The 20,871-nt window shown below is 37.6% G+C and overlaps 1 protein-coding gene and 1 long non-coding RNA gene across 6 annotated transcripts in view; one reads left to right on the forward strand and one right to left on the reverse strand.

Annotated features, from left to right (window-relative positions):
- Positions 1 to 20,871, reverse strand: part of REPS1 (RALBP1 associated Eps domain containing 1) — a 78,520-nt gene that overhangs the window by 51,213 nt on the left and 6,436 nt on the right. The window lies entirely within an intron of this gene.
- On the forward strand, positions 6,972 to 7,972 carry LOC118500349. The gene is made up of 2 exons (XR_004902919.1): positions 6,972 to 7,362; positions 7,537 to 7,972. It is a non-coding gene; the product is annotated as an uncharacterized LOC118500349 (long non-coding RNA).

Below are 20,871 nucleotides of genomic sequence, written 5' to 3' on the forward strand. Positions count from 1 at the left end.
AGTCACAGCACCTTCTCCATATACTACACAAATTTTTTTTCTTTTTTGCATTTCAGTTGCATGTTTACCCTTTTTGAAATAATAAAGCTTAATACACCAAAAATGTTGCATATTTTCATCCATCTTTAGTATTAAAATGGTTGTACCAAAATTCACCAATTTTGATGATTTTTGTAAATGCATGCTGATTTGACAGCTGTCACAATACAATCTAACAGAATTGTTTTGAATAAAGTCAAAGACAACTAAGCACTACTACAGCCATCATACAGAAAAAAACTAAATGAACTTTTTGGCCAACCCAATAGGTAAGTATCATTCTTTACTTCCGGATATACAACAAATATGGTGGTGGAAGTGGTGGTGGTTGGGGCAGGGGTTAACATTTATCGAACACACAGAATGCTAAACACAGTGCTAAAAGTCCAGCTGGTCCCTTAGAATCCTTAAAAGTGATGGGGCAGAATTGGTATTATTATGATCATATAGAGGAAGAAAGAGAATCAGCCTGGACAAGTAATTAAGGCCAGAGTATCCAACGAAGTGCAGAGCTGTAATTTAAATTTATGCCTTTAAGCTCCTACTAAAACATGTTGTACATTATTCTTTTCCCAGAACAATGTCTGCTTCCTCTGTGCAAGTATCCTCAATAAATCGTAAGGCATGTCTCACAGTCCAGGGTACAGGGAGTGCTAACAACAATAAAGGTATATGGAAGTAATTTCTTATTTAAAGTAAGGAAGACCTAAGTAAAGTGGTTGCCAAATTAGATATTTGGGCTTAAATACATAAACTGAATCACAAAAATAAGAGCTCAAACCCCACGCTGCCAAACAAAACAAATGATATATTGAAACTATACATAATACTGAGAATCACCCCAGCAAGCCATTAATATTCTCTCCAAAAGGAAATTTTATGAATTTAATATAACAAAACATAATAGATCTTCCATTTATAGTCATTATCAAGTTAAAAATGAGGTGACTCCACTGCACTGATTTTAACTGGCATTCTTCAATTTAAGTGGGACTGGGTCAGTGGACATGTTGACTGTATTTGTTTGGTGGCTTAAAAGCCAGGTTAGGCCCTGGCTGGTGTAGCTCAGTGGATTGAGCACAGGCTTGAGAAGCAAAGGGTCATGGGTTCGATTCCCAGTCAGGGCACATGCCTGGGTTGTGGGCTGGGTTCCTCAGTGAGGGGCATGCAAGAGGCAACGACACATCGATGTTTCTCTCACTCTCTTTCTCCCTCCTTTCCTGTCTAAAAATAAATAAAATCCTTAAAAAAATAAAATAAAAGCCAGGGTAGTTTGGTCTACCTATATGCACAACACTGACTAGCCAGTCAGTGTCACTTTTACTGTTCAACTTAGACTAGTCTCTACACTTCTCCACGACTCATTAGCTTTACCAACACGGGAATACTTGTAATGGACAGAAATTAGAAAAAAGCATCGAACAATTATATTGAGTACCTACTATTATGAAGGCTATTTCTTTATTATCCCACTTAATGCTCACAACAATCCAATGTTTGCTACCATTACCCCCAGTTTGCAGGAAAGGAAACTGAGGCTAGTAAGTGGTAGAACCACAATTCAAAGTCAAGTTAGTCTGAGCCCAAAGCCTCTCTGTTCCCAGCTGTCTCCAGGGCAAGCTAAGCAGAACACTGAATATTGACTGTTCATAGAGCAGTAGTTCCAAAATGTATTTGAAAAGATTTCAACCAAGTTAAAGGCTCTGTCATCAAATATGCTGAGATACATCGTAGTCCCCTTGGAAATGTCACAGTGCACTTTTAGCCCATAAACACCAAAAAATTCCAGATCAGATACTCTATTTAACAGCTTTTGGGAATCAATGTTGCAGACTCTAGAACATGACAGCCATAAAAAAGAATGAAACCTTGCCCCGGCTAGGTGGCTCAGCTGGTTGGAGCATCATCATGTGCACCGAAGGGCTGCAGGTTTGATCCCCAGACAGGGTAAGTACAGGAGGCAACAGATCCATGTTTCTCTCTCACACTGATGTTTCTCCCCTCCCCCCCAAAGTCAGTAAACATATCTTCCGATAAGGATTAAAAAAACAACAACAATGAAATATTGCCATGTGCAACATGATTTGGACCCAGATGTATTGTGCTGAGTGAAATAAGTTAGAGACAAATGCCATATGATTTCACCTATACATGGAATCTAAAAACAAATCAAAACAAAACAAAATAAATGAACAAACAAAACAAAAACAAATAGATACGGAGAACAGTTTGATGACTGCTAGATGGGAGGGGGTGGGGGGAAATGTGAAAAAGGTGAAGAGATTAAGAAGTAGAAATTGACTGTTACAGAATAGTCACAGGGATGCAAAGTACAGTACAGGGAATGCAGTCAATAATATTGTACTAGCTAAGTATGGTATCAGATGGGTACTAAGTTTATTGGGGTGATCAGTTCATAAACTATATAAATGTCCAATTATTAAGTTGTACACTTGAAACTAATATAACATTGCATGACGACTATGAATTTAAAATAATTTAAAAATAATTTTTAAAAAACAAAAACAAGAATACCATTACATGTAACAAAATTTTGTAAAATACTGTTTTCCAAAATGTAAAAGAAAGTGAGTGAGAAGAGTACATATTTTATATATATGCCAATTACCTTAATGTTCGTTCAGCTTAGGAGAAGCTTCCCGTATCTGCTTCTGTTTTAGATTTACTGCAATATGTTCTTTTGTTTGAAGTGTAAGCAGACACTCCCACTTCACACAGACATGTCCTGGAGAATAGGACTGTTCAAACAGCCTTTCCAGATAATTCTGATATTATTTTTGATGCCATAACAAAAGCTAATGAGTGGTAGTTGCTTAATGGCTAGCTGCAATATGGAATCTGAAGCCACATCAATAACATTTTTGTGTATTCTTACATTAAAATTCATTGGTATCTGGTGAACTACACTCTGCATTGGTCATTTCTCAACTCTTGGTTCATGGACTTATGAAGGTCTTCCAAATACTGACACATTTCATTTATAAAGTATTTTAAAATCACATTGTTAATATCACCATTGATCTCACTGAGAAGTCATTAAATACTGGGAAGCAGTGAAGCCCATTCCTACAGATAAAAGTTTTCCAAAATCCTAATTTTTGCCAGAAAGCTGGAATTTTATCATTAATAACAAACACTAGTTTTTTCCTTTAAGTAACAGGCATACTCTCTTCATTTTCAAGAAAATGTCTGTCCAGTCCCAAGCAAGTTGTTCCTTGAAAAAAAATGATGTACCATTAAAAACAACTGGATACTACAGCTCACAACTCAGTAAGTACTTTTCCTCAAGACAATCTTCATACTTCAGTATGCAGAAGTGCTTTATGCATACTTCCTATTTCATTACACAACATACTAAAAAGACATATGCTCAAGGGTTAATATTTAATAAAATTAGTGTCTTCTACACATATAACATTCTTAAGTGAAACTGGCTTCTTTACTGCATGGCAGTACAACACACATTACTAGTACAGTTTGGTGACACTGCACTGATTTGTGCTAAGGAACCAGTAGTTTATCCACCACTACTGTTGCATTATCAATGCAAATGTCATACAGAAAAAGAGGCAAATAATATATTATTATTATGAAAATAATTTTAACCTCACAGATCAGGAGTCTGTAGACCAAACTTTAAGAAATGCTAATAGAGCATACCCTCTTATTCTACAGAGTGAATCAGAATACAGTGTTAGGAGGACCTCTTGCTTTGGTGCTAGTGCTTTATATTCCCTGCCCTAACGCAGCCACTGAAACACAAAGACTCCAGGTGCAAGTAACATAAATGAATGAAACTGGCCGGGTCAGTAGGTCGGGAACGTAGGGAGCTAAGGAAAGCAGGTGTGAAGGGAGCAGCTGCTATTCAGCTCCAGCTCACTGCTGCAATAGAATTACCTGTCAAATCATGCCATCCCCAGATTTTTCTAAAGCTGGAAATCTGGAATTTTCTATATGTTCTCATTTTTATATGCTACTATGGACTCAAAACCATTTTTTAAAAAAATGTTCGGACCAACTTAAAACATGTGAACCATCTATCTACACATTTTGTCCCAGAGGATGTTCTATAGCTAATACTAGAAAAACTGTGATAAAATAGTAAACAGCAAAAACTGCAATAATGTTCCTTCAGGTTCTCTAACGAGCAGAGTGGAAAAAGGTGAGGCCATTTCATGAAATATATACACATATATAGGCATTATTGTTATATATTAACTTGCCCTATTTATATAATGGTCCAAGAGTGTTTCAGCTGTATGAGACTAGAGATGCCCAGAAAAAAACTATTTTTTTAGTTTTTTTCATACCCTTAGTGATTCATTACATAATGGCTTTATATAAGATCTTGTTTTCTGGCAAAGTGATTCAAGGTACCCAAGACAACTGAAGAGTAACCAAGGAAATTAATTTAAAGCAAATGCATTATCTCATCCTTCACTGGTGTGTCAGGTATATAGTCCTTACAAAGTCTCATAGTATAAATAATACAAGAATTCTGAAACAACTCTTTTTCTTTCCTTCAAAAAGCCAGTCATGTTCCCACTTCAGGAACTCTGCCCTTGGTATACTCTCAGTATGTTTTCTCCTGAGTTATTTGCTTGGCTGGCTTCTTCGTCCCTCAGGTCTCAGTTCAAGTGCCATAATCTCAGAGGCTTTCCTTGAGCACCTTACTGGTTTACTTATTCATTGTAAACATTTCCCAAAAGAATGAGACTCCAGAGAACAGGGAAGACCTCTTACATTCTTACATTCCCAGAACCAAGGTAACTTCTGATGCACAGCATTAATATATTTGTTGCCTGGATAAATTAATGAAATATTTTTAATCAACTTTGCTGTAGTCTTTTTCCACTCCTATACAGACTAGCAGACAGACAATTCTATAGCGTAGCTCCAAATGTTTGTTTTATTTTAAAGAATAAACTTCTAAGTCTAGCATTCAAGATTCTTTATAACATAGCTCCAAACTCCCTTCCCTGTCTTATTGTGACCTAGATTGGTCACAATCTAGTCTAAATTGAACTCTTCTTCCTCCACATTTTCACTTTTCTCTCTCTCCATATTTCTCTCTTAACTATGTCTGTATGTTAAAATTACACTCTTCATTCACAACCCACCATAAGAGCCTCTCCCTTCCTGTAACATTTTCTATCCTTCCTACTCTATAAGCAAGTGACTTTTTCTTTCTTTGTATTAGTAGTCCAGGTTCTACGATTTGAGTTACTTGAGTTCTTTGTGCAGTTATGGTAACCACAGCACAGACTCCCTATACCCCCGTTCCTCCACTAAGCTTCTTGGAGGCAGGGACTGTGATTTACTCATAATGGAATCCCCTACAGCTTGGCATTGTACTTTGCACAAAATAAGCACTTAATGCTGAAAAGAATGGCTCCCCAATGGTGCTCACACCATCCTGATTTTCCAAATTCAGTTAGTCTTCATTTGAATTAAATCTTTTTTACTTGAAAAGATCGTTTTTACCATTTGTTTAAAAATTAAATATTTTCTAATAATAAACATTGTTTGCTCTGTCCAGGCTGTTTAAGATTTTACATGATCCATACATATCATGTTACCACCACAATATACTGTGGCAAGGAGAAAAAGTCAATGGCAACGATAGGGGCATACACGGTCTGTCCAGAAAAAGTCCAGCCATTGTTATTAGTAACAAGAATGGTTTGCACAACATCCATATAACCTGGCAGCCAAGGAGAGTGGACTAGAATGCTCACCTGTGAACAATGACAACTTCACTGTACTAGTCAGTGGCGGTGGTAAATACTTTTGAGTGAGCGTGTGCACTGTGTGGCTCTTGCATTCAAAATGACTGAGCAAGTAGAGCAACAAATCTGCACCAAATTTTGTGTTAAGCTTGAACATTCCTATGCAGAAACTATTTGGATGATTCAGAAGGCTTTCAGGGATGATGCAATGAGTGCAGAGCAAATAAAAGTGTGGCATAAACGTTTCAAAGATGGTCGAGAATCTGTTGAAAGTGATACACATTCTGGAAGTTCCTGCAACAAGCACAACACTGAGAATGTTGAACCTGTACAAGCTGCAATCCACAAAAATCAGTGACTGACAGTGTGAGAACTAGAAGCTGATCTAGGGATTCCAAATACTACTGTGCGGAGATTTTGATGCAGGATGTCGGCGTGAAATGTGTTGTAGCCAAATTCATTCAGTGGCTTCTGCTACCAGAGCAGAAAGAACATTGTGCTGCAGTTGCTGATGACTTGATTCAAACCACCACCAATGAACCAGATTTCCTCAGGAAGGTCATAACTGGAGGTAAATTGTACAGAACTATTGTGAGGCCCCAAGGTGCCTACTCTGAAGGGGACTGAGGCATCATTGTCCTATGTACAATGTTTCTTGTATTTTCATCAATAAATGCCTCTGTTTTTCATATTACATGGCTGGATACTTTCTGGAGAGGCCTCACACATCAAAGCCATTTCAGCAGGACTTAATTTTCTTTCAAACACTGCTGTCAACACAAATTATGTGGACACACTAACCTCTAGTATTTTCCTTTGTTACAAAAACAATTTAATTTAGATACTTAGCAGAGTCCAACAAGCAAGTGGGTGACTAATATCCATTACTGCATGCACGGTGCATATTCGCATTCCTAAATGATTTTAGCTATTAGTGACCAACTCCACTGCCAAATTTCTTTACTAAACTCAGATCTGAAGTGAAATGCAATCTTACCAACCCTCTCCAGATACTTAGTTGTACCCTCTCCAGATACTTAGTTGTACTAGAGCAAATATTTCAACTCACTTTCACTACATTACCTTCTTATTCGAAACCTTTCATGCTTATTGCTTGGCTTACACAATTCAAAGGGTCTTTGATTTCAAGCCTGCTTCCCAAGACCATACTGCCTCTTGCTTTCTCCTGCTGTGATATTATCTTCACTTTTACATAAATACATGGGCATTCCCTTAGTTCTTTTCTTCCTTTCAATCATACCTTCATACCTCCATTTCACATATCAACCACTGTCCTATCTCAGTTAAGGATGAGTTCTTCACGTCTTTCCCCAACAGTATCCTTAAGTAAAATAAAAAATTGTATAAATTTTTATGTTAACAAGTGGCACACATTAATTTACAGAGCACCTCAAAAATAAGAATGTATAAAAGCTGTCATAAGTACTAGAGCAAAATAGCAATATTAGATTTTCTTGGACCCTTATTATGTATATCAGGCACCAAAATATTACATAAGCATTGGATAAGAATTAATCCCCTTTCTATACTACAAGCAAGTAATTTGAAAGAGGTATATTTCCCAGCCTGTGAACCAGAGGGTCGCAGGTTCAATTCCCAGTCAGGGCACATGCCTGGGTTCCAGGCCAGGTCCCCAGTAGGGGGCACGTGAGAGGCAACCCCACATTGATGTTTTTCTCCCTCTCTGTCTAAAAATAAATAAAATCTTTTTTTTTTAAAGAAAGAGGTATATTTTTCAATTCAATAACTTTTCAGCAGAAAAAGTTCAAATATATTATATATTCTTTTCCCCTTACTAAATACTGTGATATTTAACACTATATTAGTAAATACTGGTAAAAAAGGAAATTTAACACTATAATGGTATAGATTACTGCTACAGGACCTAGAAGCTTATTATATTTAAAAGGCAGATTTTATTGTACCTGCTAAAGACCCATAAGAAATGTCTTGAGTTAAATAATCAACATAAATGAGGACTGAGGATGATTTTTAAAATTTCTAATGTTCTTGACTTGAATTTCTGAATAGTAGAGGTAATTAAAGAAATTCCTCTTAGTAATATCTGACTCTTAATCCTTTAACTATAAATTTTACTTGCTTTGGGCAATATACACTCCCACTGACTGTCTACTATGATAAGAGTAGTATAAACAGACCAATAAATATTTTATTGCTTATAATCAGAATGTCATTAGTTATCTAAACAAATAAAACACTTCTGATAGCCTCAAAATGTAAGAACTTTCTGACATGAAATATAATATGACTGCCTATAAAGTTTGTTGGTAGTTCAATTAAAGTCCCAAATTCCCAAATAAAATAATTTTTAGTATTATCTATATTAACAAAAAAAAAACCCCTTTAAAAAAGAGGACTGAAATGCAGATTAAAGGTAAAGAGAAAAACAACAAAAATGCAATGGTACTTTCAAAAATACCACAAACCATCTAAAACTTAAGCTTAAAATAGTAGTATTTGTCTTTGGACAATATTGGAGCATGGGGAGAGTGCAGTGAAATAAATCTGGCCAGTAAACTATACTTAGGGTGACCATAAAATTCACATCCAACCTGAGACAGCTGCAGGAGTGAAAGGGAACACCATGTATAGTTATGTCCGGATAAAAGGCACACATAAGCTGGCACTGTTTCAAGCAAACCCATTAAGCCAGTAAGATGCATCAAACAACATGCAAAGTCAACATTTACAACATATCTCCTTACAGTATGCCATATTAAATATTAATTTTTGAAAAGGAGTACTATTTTTCAGGGACCAGTTACTAATACTCAAACCCTCCTGTTTTCTTACTTGGAGACCTAACTGACTATTCTAGAGCCTCAGCAACTCCTACTTAATCAAAAATTTTAAATAATAATAAAAGTTAAACATTTAAACACTGGGTCAGACATAATTTTAAAAGCACTTATAAACTACCTCATTCAGTCTTCATAATGAATTTTTTATTGAGTTTATTGGGGTGACACTAGCTAACAAAACTGCACAGGTTTCAGGTGCACAATTCTACAGCACATCACCTGTACACTGTATTGTGCGTTCACCACCCAAGTCTTGTCTCTGTCCATCACCATTTATCCCCTCTTTACCCTCCTCTGTCCCACCTCCCCACACCACCCCTCCCCACACTGTTGTTCATAACAGAAATTTTTCTCCCTGAAAGACAGGGACTTTTATCCCACTTTTACAGATGAGAAAATTAAAGCACAGAAAAGTCAAGTAACTCACCTAAAATCAAAGTAAGTGGGGAAGCTGAGGATTCCAGAATGCGTGTTTACCTACTGCATTATGTCACCTCTACTGCTCCTTTAGTGGGAAGACTTGGGAGCCCGTGATTTTTTCATAAACGTATAGAACACAATGAAGCTCTAAACTGTCTGCAGTCAGTGAGTAGAACCAGACTGGACAGGTTTAAGCACCTGTGATATAATTTCTGGTTCATTTCTTTATCAGTAGTCAGGTAGCAGCAAACCCTGGCCTAGGAAATTTCTATTATTTGTCATAAAGAGAAACCCATTCATTCCACTGTTGTTATGATGTTTTAATTTGTGCTGTGGGCTACTGTGTTATTACACAGTAAGGATGACAATAATGATTATGATAATAGCTAGCATAAACAGTGTACACACATAGCAGGTGTTGTTCCAAGCACAGTAACACATTAACTAGTATCATTCTAACAACCATAAGAAGTAGGTACTGTTTCATCCTGGTGAGCTTACTCAAGCATACACAGTAACAGAACCCAGATTGAAACCCATGCTCTTAACAACTGTTTTCTTTTATAAGGGATCCTATTTGTCCAAAGGTAAATTAATATAAGTTGTATTATAAAGAGAGCTCTATGTTATTAACATAAAACAAGAGCTGTTAGTTTTTGGTGGACAGGCCACAGAATCAAGTTTTGATAACTGCTTGCTATGTAAATATAGCTAACTCAGATATCTCAAGTTTCCTAAACAAAATGAGAAGGTTAGATTCTACATCTAAGGTCTTTTATAGTGTAAATATTATTTATCTGAATGCAAATTTCATAGTCTATTACATATGATACATATATGTACAAAATACCCTCTGAAAACTATTTCTGCCATAGTATCAGACATAGATTAGCCATTTGCCCCTTTTAAAAAAATGACACAGATATATATTTAAATATGAATTGTTACATTGAGCAAAAACATAAAGAGTTGAATCAATTTGTGCTGGGGATTTACGTAGGAATAATAGTCATTTGTTAAACCTCATCCTATAAATCAAGCTCCAAAGGAGCAAGATCTGGTGTGAAATTCAAGAATCAATATTTTTATTCTATGAGTGTTTTATGATGGTTTTTATTAAATATTTGATAATAAATTTTCTGTATTCTAGTTTGTTACTGTCTTACGCTCAATATTCCACTTTGTAGAAAGAATACCAATTTAATTATTGAAAAAAAGAGGGAAATAATTTGGCTTACTGTATTTGTTTTATAACCAACATTTTAGGAACATAACTAATAACAATAGTAATAGCTAACAGCTAACAGCTTTATAGCACTACTGAAAGTACCAGGGACTCTTCCAGGTATTTTATTAATTAATTTAGTCCTCAAAACAATCCTATGAGGCTGGTGCTGTATTATTCCCAATATGCAAAGAAACTAACACCCTAAAAAACTAAGGCCCAGAGCAGTTAAGTACTTGCGTGAGGGTAAGAAATCCTTAAAATTAAACTGCATCTTTAAAATTCTATCAAAGATTTTTTGTTGACTAATTGACAAAAGAAACAAAGTAAAATGGATGATGATGATGAAAAACTACCATTTAGGTGGTATACTAGTACATATTTAAGATAATCCTCAAACAACCCTTAAAAGCAGGCATTGTTATAGTCATTTCACCAATCAAAATAGCCCAAGGTCAAAGACTAGAAAGAAGCAGGGCCAAAACGAGCCCAGCTTTGTGAAACTCATCAGCCTGGCTTTTTCCATCATGCCAGTGTTTCCCAAACTTCAAACACTAGCATGTCTCCGTCACGAATCCTGCCAAGGCCATGGGCCACCTGTGCTACTACATTCTTAGTATTTCTTCTTTAGATGAAGACTTTTTAGAAAGTTAATAAAATTTATTTTAAAAGGAACTTGTATTATAATATAAATGGAAAATATGTATCACTTGAAATAGAAGACAACATAATTCGATGCAAAAAAATTTTAATTTTTAAATTTTTAGTTATTTAATTTTTAAAAAATTATATTTGTTTATTTTTAGAATGTAGGGAAAAAGAGAGGAAGAGAAACATCGATGTGTCAGATAAACATTGCTCAGTTGCCTCTCCCGTGCCCCCAACCAAGGAACTAGCCCCTGCAACCCAGGCAAGTGCCTGACTGGGAATCAAACTGGAGACCCTTGGGTTTGTGGACAATGCCCAACCCACTGAGCCACACCAGCCAGGGCAAAATGATTATATAATTTCAGCCTAATACCACTATCTGCAAAATTGGCTTGTGACTACATCAAAGTCTACTAATTCTTTATTAAAAGAGTAAACTGTGCTGGAAAGGTGTTAAAAGCTTACAATTACCAGGGACTTCCTGCAAGATGGAGGAATAGGTGGATGCATCGTACCTCCACGCACAATCAAGATTACAACAACAACAATTTAGAGGCAGAATAACACCCAGAACTGACAGAGAATTTATCTGAATGGAAGTCGGACAGCCAAGAAGTTGAAGTAGACCCGTTAATCCAGACCGGTAGGAGGGGCGGAGAGGAGCCGGGCTCGGGGCATGGCGCAAGTGGAGAGCAGGGAGAACAGGGAGCCTAAGGCAACTGGGAGCACGTTAGCCATCCGGGGTGCACAGGATCGCAGCAGGTAGACCCTGAGTACGCAAGCAGCGGCTGGCTGACCCAGTGTGGTGGCGACTGTGGACCAGGGCAGAGCGTGCAACCCAGTATCCCAGGAGGGGTACTGAGGTGCCAGAAAAGAGGAGCTACTGCCATTGTTCCCTCCCGCCCCCGCCTCCACATACAACGTCACAATCTAGCGACTGGGGTGCCCAGCCCAGGTGAACACCTAAGGCTCTGCCCCTCACCCTAACAGGATCGACCAGACCAAAAAAAAGAGAGAGGGAGAGAGAGAGAGACATGTCTCAAATAGAAAAACAGAGTGATGCCCCAGGGCTCATTCTTTTGAGCGACCAAGAGATAGCCAATCTATCAGATGCACAGTTCAAAACACTGGTGATCAGGAAGCTCACAGAATTGGTTGGTTTTGGCCGCAAACTACATGAAAAAATGCAGGTTACCATAAAAGAGATGAAGGAAGATGCACGGAGAACCAATAGTGATGGGAAGGAAACTGGGACTCAAGTCAATGGAGTGGACCAGAAGGAAGAAAAATACAACCAAACAGGAAATAATGAAGAAGTAAGAATTCAAAAAAAAAACCGAGGAGAAGCTTAGGAACCTCCAGGACATCTTTAAACATTCCAATATCCGAATTACAGGGGTACCAGAAGGGGAAGAGGAAAAGCAACAGATTGAACACGTATTTGAACAAATAATAAAGGAGAACTTCCCCAATCTGGCAAAGGAAATAGACTTCCAGGAAATCCAGGAAGCTCAGAGAGCCCCAAAGAAGTTGGACCCAAGAAGAAACACACCAAGGCACATCATAATTACATTAGCCAAGGTAAAAATGAAGGAGAGAATCCTAGAAGCAGCAAGAGATAAGGGGACAGTAACCTACAAAGGAATTCCCATCAGACTGTCAGCTGATTTCTCAAAAGAGACCTTACAGGCAAGAAGGGGCTGGAAAGAAGTATTCCAAGTCATGAAAGACAAGGACCTATATCCCAAATTACTCTATCCAGCAAAGCTTTCATTTAGAATGGAAGGGCAGATAAAGTGCTTCTCAGATAAGGTCAAGTTGAAGGAGTTCATCATCACCAGGCCCTTGTTTTATGAAATGTTAAAGGGACTTATCTAAGAAAAGAAGATTTAAAAAAACATGTATAGTAAAAGGACAGCAAACTCACAATTATTAACAACCACACCTAAAGCAAAACCAAAAGAAACTAAGCAAACAACTAGAACAGGAACAGAACCACGGAAATGGAGATCACATGGAGGGTTAGCAACAGGGGAGTGGGAGGAGGAGAGAGGGGAAAAAGGTACAGAGAATAAGTAGCATAGATTGTAGGCTGAAAATAGATAGGGGGAGGGTAAGAAAAGTATGGGAAATGTAGAAGCTAAAGAACTTATAAGTATGGCACATGGACATGACTAAAGGGGGGGATATGGGTGGGAGAGGGTGTACAGGGTGGAGGGGAGTGAAGGGGGGAAATGGGACAACTGTAATAGCATAATCAATAAAATATATTTTAAAAAAAAACCTTACAATTACCAAACTTAAAAACTTACAAGTACCCAAATCTCCTTAATCAGATTTGAAAACCAGCTGAAAAGGGAACAGCTCTCTTACGATGTGCTTGCACATGTTGTTGGGTATGTAACCCATACTTTGGGAGCCAAATCATCATCTGCTCTATTGCCTACCCTTAATTCAAGTATGCAGCCATGCCTGCAAACTTTCTTGCACTTACAGCATTTCTGAGACTGCTTTAACACAAAAAGGAGGCAGAGTGGTTATTAAAATCTGTAACGATACAGGAAGGCCTCATCAAAATGCTCTTAAGAACTCACACATCCCCGTTCTCACCTAGCTGTAAACAAGACATACAATTGAAGTAGCTAGACCATGATGTAAGGCTGTAATCTTACATATCAAAATGGTTGGTGTCGTGACTGAACACAAATTTTGTCATCAGAAGGAGCTGGATTTGAATCCCAACTCATGTCAAGCATCTAGCCTCTGGAGCCAGGTTTCTCAGCTGTAAACCAGAAATAGTACCTATTCTTTAAGTTTAAAATTAAACATATCTAGCCCTAGCTGGTATAGCTCAGTGGATTGAGTGCGGGCCTATGAACCAAAGGGCCACTAGTTGGAATCCCAGTCAGAGCACATGCCTGGGTTGCAGGCCAGGTCCCCAGTAGGGGGCACAGTAGAGGCAACCACGCATTGATGTTTCTCTCCCTCTTTCTCCCTCCCTTCCACTCTCTAAAAATAAATAAATAAAACATTAAAAAACTTAAACATATCTAAAACTGCTCAATGCTTGGCCCATAATAGGTGCTATATGATTAGTAAGTACTTGTTACTCTAAGAGTTGAAGAGAGGTTTATTATTCATTCAAAATATTTATGAAGGAAGAAAAGTCTGATATGGACCTTAAAAAATGGACAGGTTCTTGGTTAAGTCAAAACAAGATGGCCTAGCACCCATAGATCAAAGCAGGGATTGTAGTAATGACTAGGTAGCAAAGTGGACCAAGCTAAGGTAGTAAGGGCTCTAAATGCCAGACTATACTGAAAATTTGAGGAATGGCATATAATTTTTTAGAAATTCACTTACTGGATCCCTAGCAATTACAGAAAAACTAGTTAAAATTTAGGAGGCAACTGCAGTAGTTTAGCAATGAGGTGGTCAGGGCTTAGATAAGTAATGCAAAGCATAGAAAAGGATGATTAGCTGAGACCTTTCAAAGAAAGAAAACCTCATAGGCTATATACATAAGGAAAGGAATTAAAGCTGACTGAACAAGAGGACATGCAGTGGGAAGACAGAATGCTAAGAACATAGGATAACATATAATTTAGCATCAAGATAAACAAAAAGAAGAGATACTATGCACTGAGAAGTTAGTGTCAACTGCAAGGGAAGTGGTAAAACTTAAGACCTCAGATTAAGACCTCAGAAAAGGTTATTGGATTTGTTGACTAGGATAAAAGTGAACTTTTAGAATATCTTTTTAAAAGGGGGGATGGGAGAAGGGTAATGATAGAGTTAGATTATTCAAGTTTAGGGAGGGTACAGGCAGCAGAGAAGAAATCTGGGTCATTTGTTATTTGGCAACAAAAGGAAGAAGAAAAATAAGAAGACAGCAAATGGGTAGACAGGGTCAAATGAACAACACAGGAAACAAAAAAGGAACACTATGCAGAAAATAACCATGACACAATACAATTAGTAACTATGACAATTCTGTTTTTGTCATTTGTTAGGTGCCAAGTGAGAAACACTAAGTTTGCACTGGCTTCAGAATCAAGTCTTGGGGGAATCAGCAGAAATGTGATTAGGGAAGTAAAAGATTTCTATGTCTAGGGGTTCAAAACTGTGGATAGTAGAAAATCCAACCATAAACTCCCTTCTTCCGGTTATTAAATACTTAGCTTTTTAAAGGCAGGCACAGAATACAGTAGGCTCTTAGATGTCAGAGGTTTCCCATCTGCAGTTTTCACTATTATGTGAGATTTATATGGACCACGACAAGTAGTGTAATTTGTTAACTTTGACTTGTCCCAAGGATCAGTGGCCTGTGCTGAGGAATGTGCTATCCCTGAGTGATATCATTGTGAGCGTGCCCAGCACCCTCATCTCTACATGGATTTGTGGTCTTCCACTTTCAGCCAGGTACGTTGGAAGCTGACAGAAGCTGTGCTTTATGACATTTTATAAAAGAATGTACAATGCCATAGTCCCAAGATAGGCAGATTCCACCATAATTTATTTCCTTCGTTGCCAATAAATTTCCAGCTTTGTTTCTTTTTAAACTTACAATCACTCTTCTATAAAATAATAGGAAAAAAGGGAACGAGGGGGAACTGACAATGTTGGTCAACAAAGCAGCAAAGTGAGAGCTCAGAATACTTTTTCCTGTTCTTGCCACCTCCTTGTCTCTTTCTCATGCTTAGAATGTTGACTAGGGTGGGGAGAGAGCACCCAAAATGCTATAGCAGTGGAACATCCAAGGCTGTAAGCTTCACCGCGCCCTTTTCACTTCCCTGGGTGAAAAGCCCAGAACTCATCACCCAGATTGCATTTACAAATGCAAAGCAACAGCAGGGCTAAGCAACTGGCTTGCTCTAAAAAGTTGGTTATTTTCTAAACATCTACTATGTGCTTTTGCTGTTCTAAACATTGTACGGTCATGAAAGAAAACAAACCTGAATCTTATTCAGTTTGCTAAACTATTGTTAGGATGTAAAAACATTGGAAAAGCAGCTAAGCAGTGACATAAATGAACAAAAGGCAATATACAGCGCAAAACACATTCAAAAGGATGGGGAAACAAAAGTCTCCAAGTGAGGGTAAGGATATTTAAATTAAATTTCCAAACCCTACCAAAGCTAAGTCACAGTCTGAAAAAGAAGGGTGGGAGCCTGGAAGTTGGGGAAGGATACTGCAGATGAAAAAAGCAGCATGAAGAAACTGATAAAAAACAAGTAACTGTGAGAAACAGAAAACAGATCTGCGGGGTTGGAACACAAAGTCCATGTTAGGAGAATAATAAGAAACAAGACTGTGAGATTTGAGGGTAAATTGGCAGATAACTTTTAAGGCTGGGTGGGCATGACCACTCAGATTTGATATATTTTCCCTAGTATCGTGCATTTTATGAGAATGCTATGCCTTCCCTGAAAAACCACGTCACTGTTCCCTTATTTAAATTAATTGTCTACCACTACCTGTTCATTGTCAAGTTCAAGAACAGGAAATTATACTTCCGAAAGGCAGAGCAACTTGTGAGTTTACTACTAAACTATGATATCTTAAAAAAAAATTAAGAGAAGAGCCTTAAGGTATAGTACCTTAAAGAAAAGTTATTAATATACATGCTCACTATATTTTACTAGAGTTACATGAACAACTTCAAAAGTATTCGCTAACATACTCACAGTCTAATTGAAAGAGCTATATAATCTGGTCTCAGAGGTTTCATCTTGTTCAAAACGCTCACTCATTGGCATTTGGAATGCTTCAAGCAGCGTGATAAAATGAAGTATTCAGGCTAGGACTCTTCAATGCACTGATGAGAAGTGAAGCCCTGAAGTGCCAAATTAAACAGTCCAATATGTTTTGGGCACCTACCGTGAATAGAGGGGTATGAGGGAAAGCAAGAATAAGCTAACACTCGACTTCAAGTTGCTTGCCACCTGTCAAGAGAAAACCGGAACAGGAGGCTAAAAGTACAAGATGTATAGGTGTGCAAACAGACAGACCAGTGTGGGAAGATTACAGGAGGGTTATATGGCTGAGATGATCAGGGAAAAGTTCAAAGAAGAAGTAAGGTATTACACAAAAACAAAGATGGTATTTTTAATAGTTTTTGAATTATTATTTCAAGTACCTTTCTAATTCCATAAAAGGCAATATAATTGTATATGGATGTTTCTTGATGATTCAGATTATTTACAAAATATTATACCTGGCATAAAAATTATGAAGGAAACCAAAGGACTATAAAAAATGAGTAAGTTTGCAAATAACATAAAAAAGAAACTCATCATGAGAACAACCACACAATCTGCACTCTTGTGTCTGGCTTGTGACATTTTTTACATTCATCTTTGCTGTAGCATTTACCAGTAATTTATACAACAGTATCCATTGTATGGTTATACCAGGTTGTTTATCCATTCACCGTATGATGGACATTTTTATTGCTTTTCAGTTTCTGACTATTGTAATAATGGTGCTAACAGACATTTAAACTTCTTCATGTGCACATTTTCATTTCTCTTGGGTAGATTCTAAAAGTGGAATTGCTGGTTGATATGGTAAACATATAGATATATACAACAACATGTCTTAAGTCCATTTTTTAAAAGCATACAGATATCCAATTGTCCCAACACTACTTGTTGAAAGACTATCCTTTCCCATTTGAATTATCCTGGCACTTAACAAAACAAAACAAATGAACATACATGTAAGGGTTTCATTTCTGGATTCTCAATTCTGTTCCACTGCTCTGTATGCTTATCCTTAAGCCAATCTCACATATTCTCTTTTTTTCTTTCAAATAACTCACTTTTTAAAAATCTTCTCCCAGGAATATGTTTATCGATTTTAGAGAGAAAAGAAGGGAGAGAAAAGGAGAGAAAGAAAGAAAGAAACATCCATGCAAGAGAGAAACATCCATCAGTTATATGTGCCACAATTGGTGTTCAAACCCACAACCTAAGTATGAGCCCTGACCAGGAATTGAGCCCACAACCTTTTGGTGTACGGGACAATGCTCCAACTCAGATACCCAGCCAGAGCCAATCGCATGTTCTTGATTATAGATTATAGCTTAATTTTTAAATTAGCTAGGGTAAGTCTCCTATTTTGTTTGTCTTCAAAATTGTTTGGCTATTGCAGGTCCTTTGCATTTCCTTATATATTTTAGGATCAGCTCGACAATGTCTTAAAAAAAGTCTACTAGGATTTTGTTGAATCTGTAATCAATTTGGGTAGAACTATTAGCTTGTTATTCCATCTTCTGATCTATGAACACAGACCATCTCTCCATTTATTTAAATCTTCTTTAACTTCTCTCAGCAGTGTTTGTAGTACAAACATCTTGGTGCTTCTTTTATTAAATTTTATTCCTTGTATTTTATTTCCTTTGATGCCACCGTGAATAGATTTTTTTCTTACTTTCATATTCAGGTTATTTCTCACTACTGAACTGTTAACCTTGCCTCTGTTTATAGAAAAAGTAGAGGCCATTAGGCTAGAACATCCTAATTTCCCTCCTCCAAATCTATATACTACTTGCCTCTATATGTGTGTTCTTACTTCTTCCCTCTTTATAAAATTGAGGATGATCAATTTCCTATTACAGAACACCCTCTGTACAGTCGGGATCCTGACCTTTCTTGTCTACCCAAGGAATTCTCTCATCTTCCTTCCTTCCTTTATTAATCCTAACAATTAAAACTATGCTTCGGTATTTCTTACACTCAACGAAGACTTCCTTTATATCCTCATACATCTCTAGCTTCTACCCCATACCTATTTCCTTTCATAGGCAAAAGAGGAAGGAAGGACGGAAGGAAGGGAGGAAGGAAGGAAGGAAGGAAGGAAGGAAGGAAGGAAGGAATCTATACATCAAACTTCCAGTCCTGAGCCATTATTTATCTCAAGTCACCTAAATCTGGCTTCCATCTCGCTCAGTCAGTGAAACTGGTTCATCTTAGTTGCTGATGACCTATAGGTTGCCAAATCCAAGGGACATACTTCTGCTCACATATTCTCAACCTCTGAGCCAAACTCGATATAGGTTAATATCCTTTTCTTGAAATACTTGCATTACTTGCCATCTATAACACGATCCAATGTGCATTCCACTTCCCACTTCCCCTACACCCACTGAGGCTGTCCTTCATAAGCCTCCTTCCTAGCAGCCTCCCAGCTTACCCAACTCAAAATTTGCAGCGTTCCTAGAGGTTCTATTTCTAACCAATGCTGTACCCTCTATAGTCTCTTCCTCAGAGATTTCACTTATTTTCATGGCTTTAAATATCACTAATACTCTGATAATCTTCAAATTGACATCTCCAAGCCAAATACCAGAGTTCCTCAAGATTCATTCATCCTCTCTGACAGAGGCCTACTTGACAATCTCACAGGCTTCTGAGAACTCAAGATTGACAAAAGGAAACTCCTGACTTCACCATTTTCCCTCTGCCAAAATCAAACAAACAAAAAATTCAAAAAACCCATTCCCTTCCCAGCCATCCAAAATGGCAACTTCCAACAACATCCCAGATTTGTTCTCTTTCCCTTAAGTTCTACATCCAATGCATTTACATGACCTCCGATTTCTACCACCTAAAAATACCTCAAATATGTACAACCCTCTTCATCCTACTGCTGCCCCACTGATGTAAGTCACCATGCCCTGCCGGAAACGCTGCATATCCACGGGCCGATCCATTGTACTTCTGCTTGCTCCAGTACTCCTCCTCTGTATGGCAGGGTAACTGTCACAATGTGTAATTCAGATGATGCTGTCTGCTGAACAAAGTCTTTTAGTGTTTTATCATCCAAACTTTTTATCACTGTGTACAAGGCTCTATAGCCATTTTCCCCTCTTGCTCATAATGCTCCAGCTTTTCATTTCCTCAACACATGAAGCTCTTCCCAGCATCAGGCCTCTCACATGCTGTTCCTTTCTGTGTGAAACACTTCTCCTCTCTCCCTCACTCCATGTCCACGTCTCCTCAGAGAAGCTTTCCCTTATACCTAAGCAGCTTCCCTTGTTTCCCGTGGTTCTCTATTAACACAGTGCTTTCCCTTTGTTACATTGGCACAAATTACAATTCATGAAGGCAGGGAAGTTTTCTGATTTTTCACCACTGCATATACACCCCAAATACAAACAGTAACCACAAAGAAGTATTTATTGAAAATACACAAAACTTTATGATGACACATGTTCATTCAGCATTGCACAGATCCACCAGCTCTTCCTTAAAACCTTCTTAGGCAGTGGTCCACGGAGTGAGCTTGACTAGGCTGGGGGAAGGCTGGCAACCTCAAATCACATGCAAAATTTTGTGTAACTATCTTTTCTAAGCAGATGTGTGTGCCAGCACCTCAAAGGAATCCACAACCTAGAAGAGGTTGAAAGGAGATACACAATCTAATAAATTCTAGTTTCATATTTAACAAGATAGACTCAAATTTAACATACAGTCAATTCTTGAAACAAAATGGAGATATAATTTTTTCTGAAGCCTAAGTCCTATAATTTATCAAATCCCAATGAAATTTGGTGTGTAGTGTGAACTTAAAAGATTTCTGAGCCAAACTTATTACATTGATTTTTTTGCCATACCTTTTAGTGCGTGCAACCCATCAGACACAAATTCCTTACACAGTGGTAAAGAAGGGAAAAGACAAATAAAAGTACACCTGTCACCAGAAAAACTACAGAAAATGAGACATGTATGAGGGAAAACATCAGAAACGTCAAGTGTTATCACCCATTTAAAATTCTAGATACCTTGAAGAACTAAGCACCTAAAAAGCCTTTGAAATTCTCCTATTCAACTCTTCCCCCAAAACATTAAAAAATCAATTCCAGTGTCAAAATCACGAAGCAACTAATTTCAAGTCTGTGCGCTACTTTCTTAAAGTTGTGGTTAAAGGTGCCATCCCCTAC

This window comes from Phyllostomus discolor, chromosome 4 (assembly GCF_004126475.2).
Source record: "Phyllostomus discolor isolate MPI-MPIP mPhyDis1 chromosome 4, mPhyDis1.pri.v3, whole genome shotgun sequence".
In the NCBI taxonomy this organism is placed as follows: domain Eukaryota; kingdom Metazoa; phylum Chordata; class Mammalia; order Chiroptera; family Phyllostomidae; genus Phyllostomus; species Phyllostomus discolor.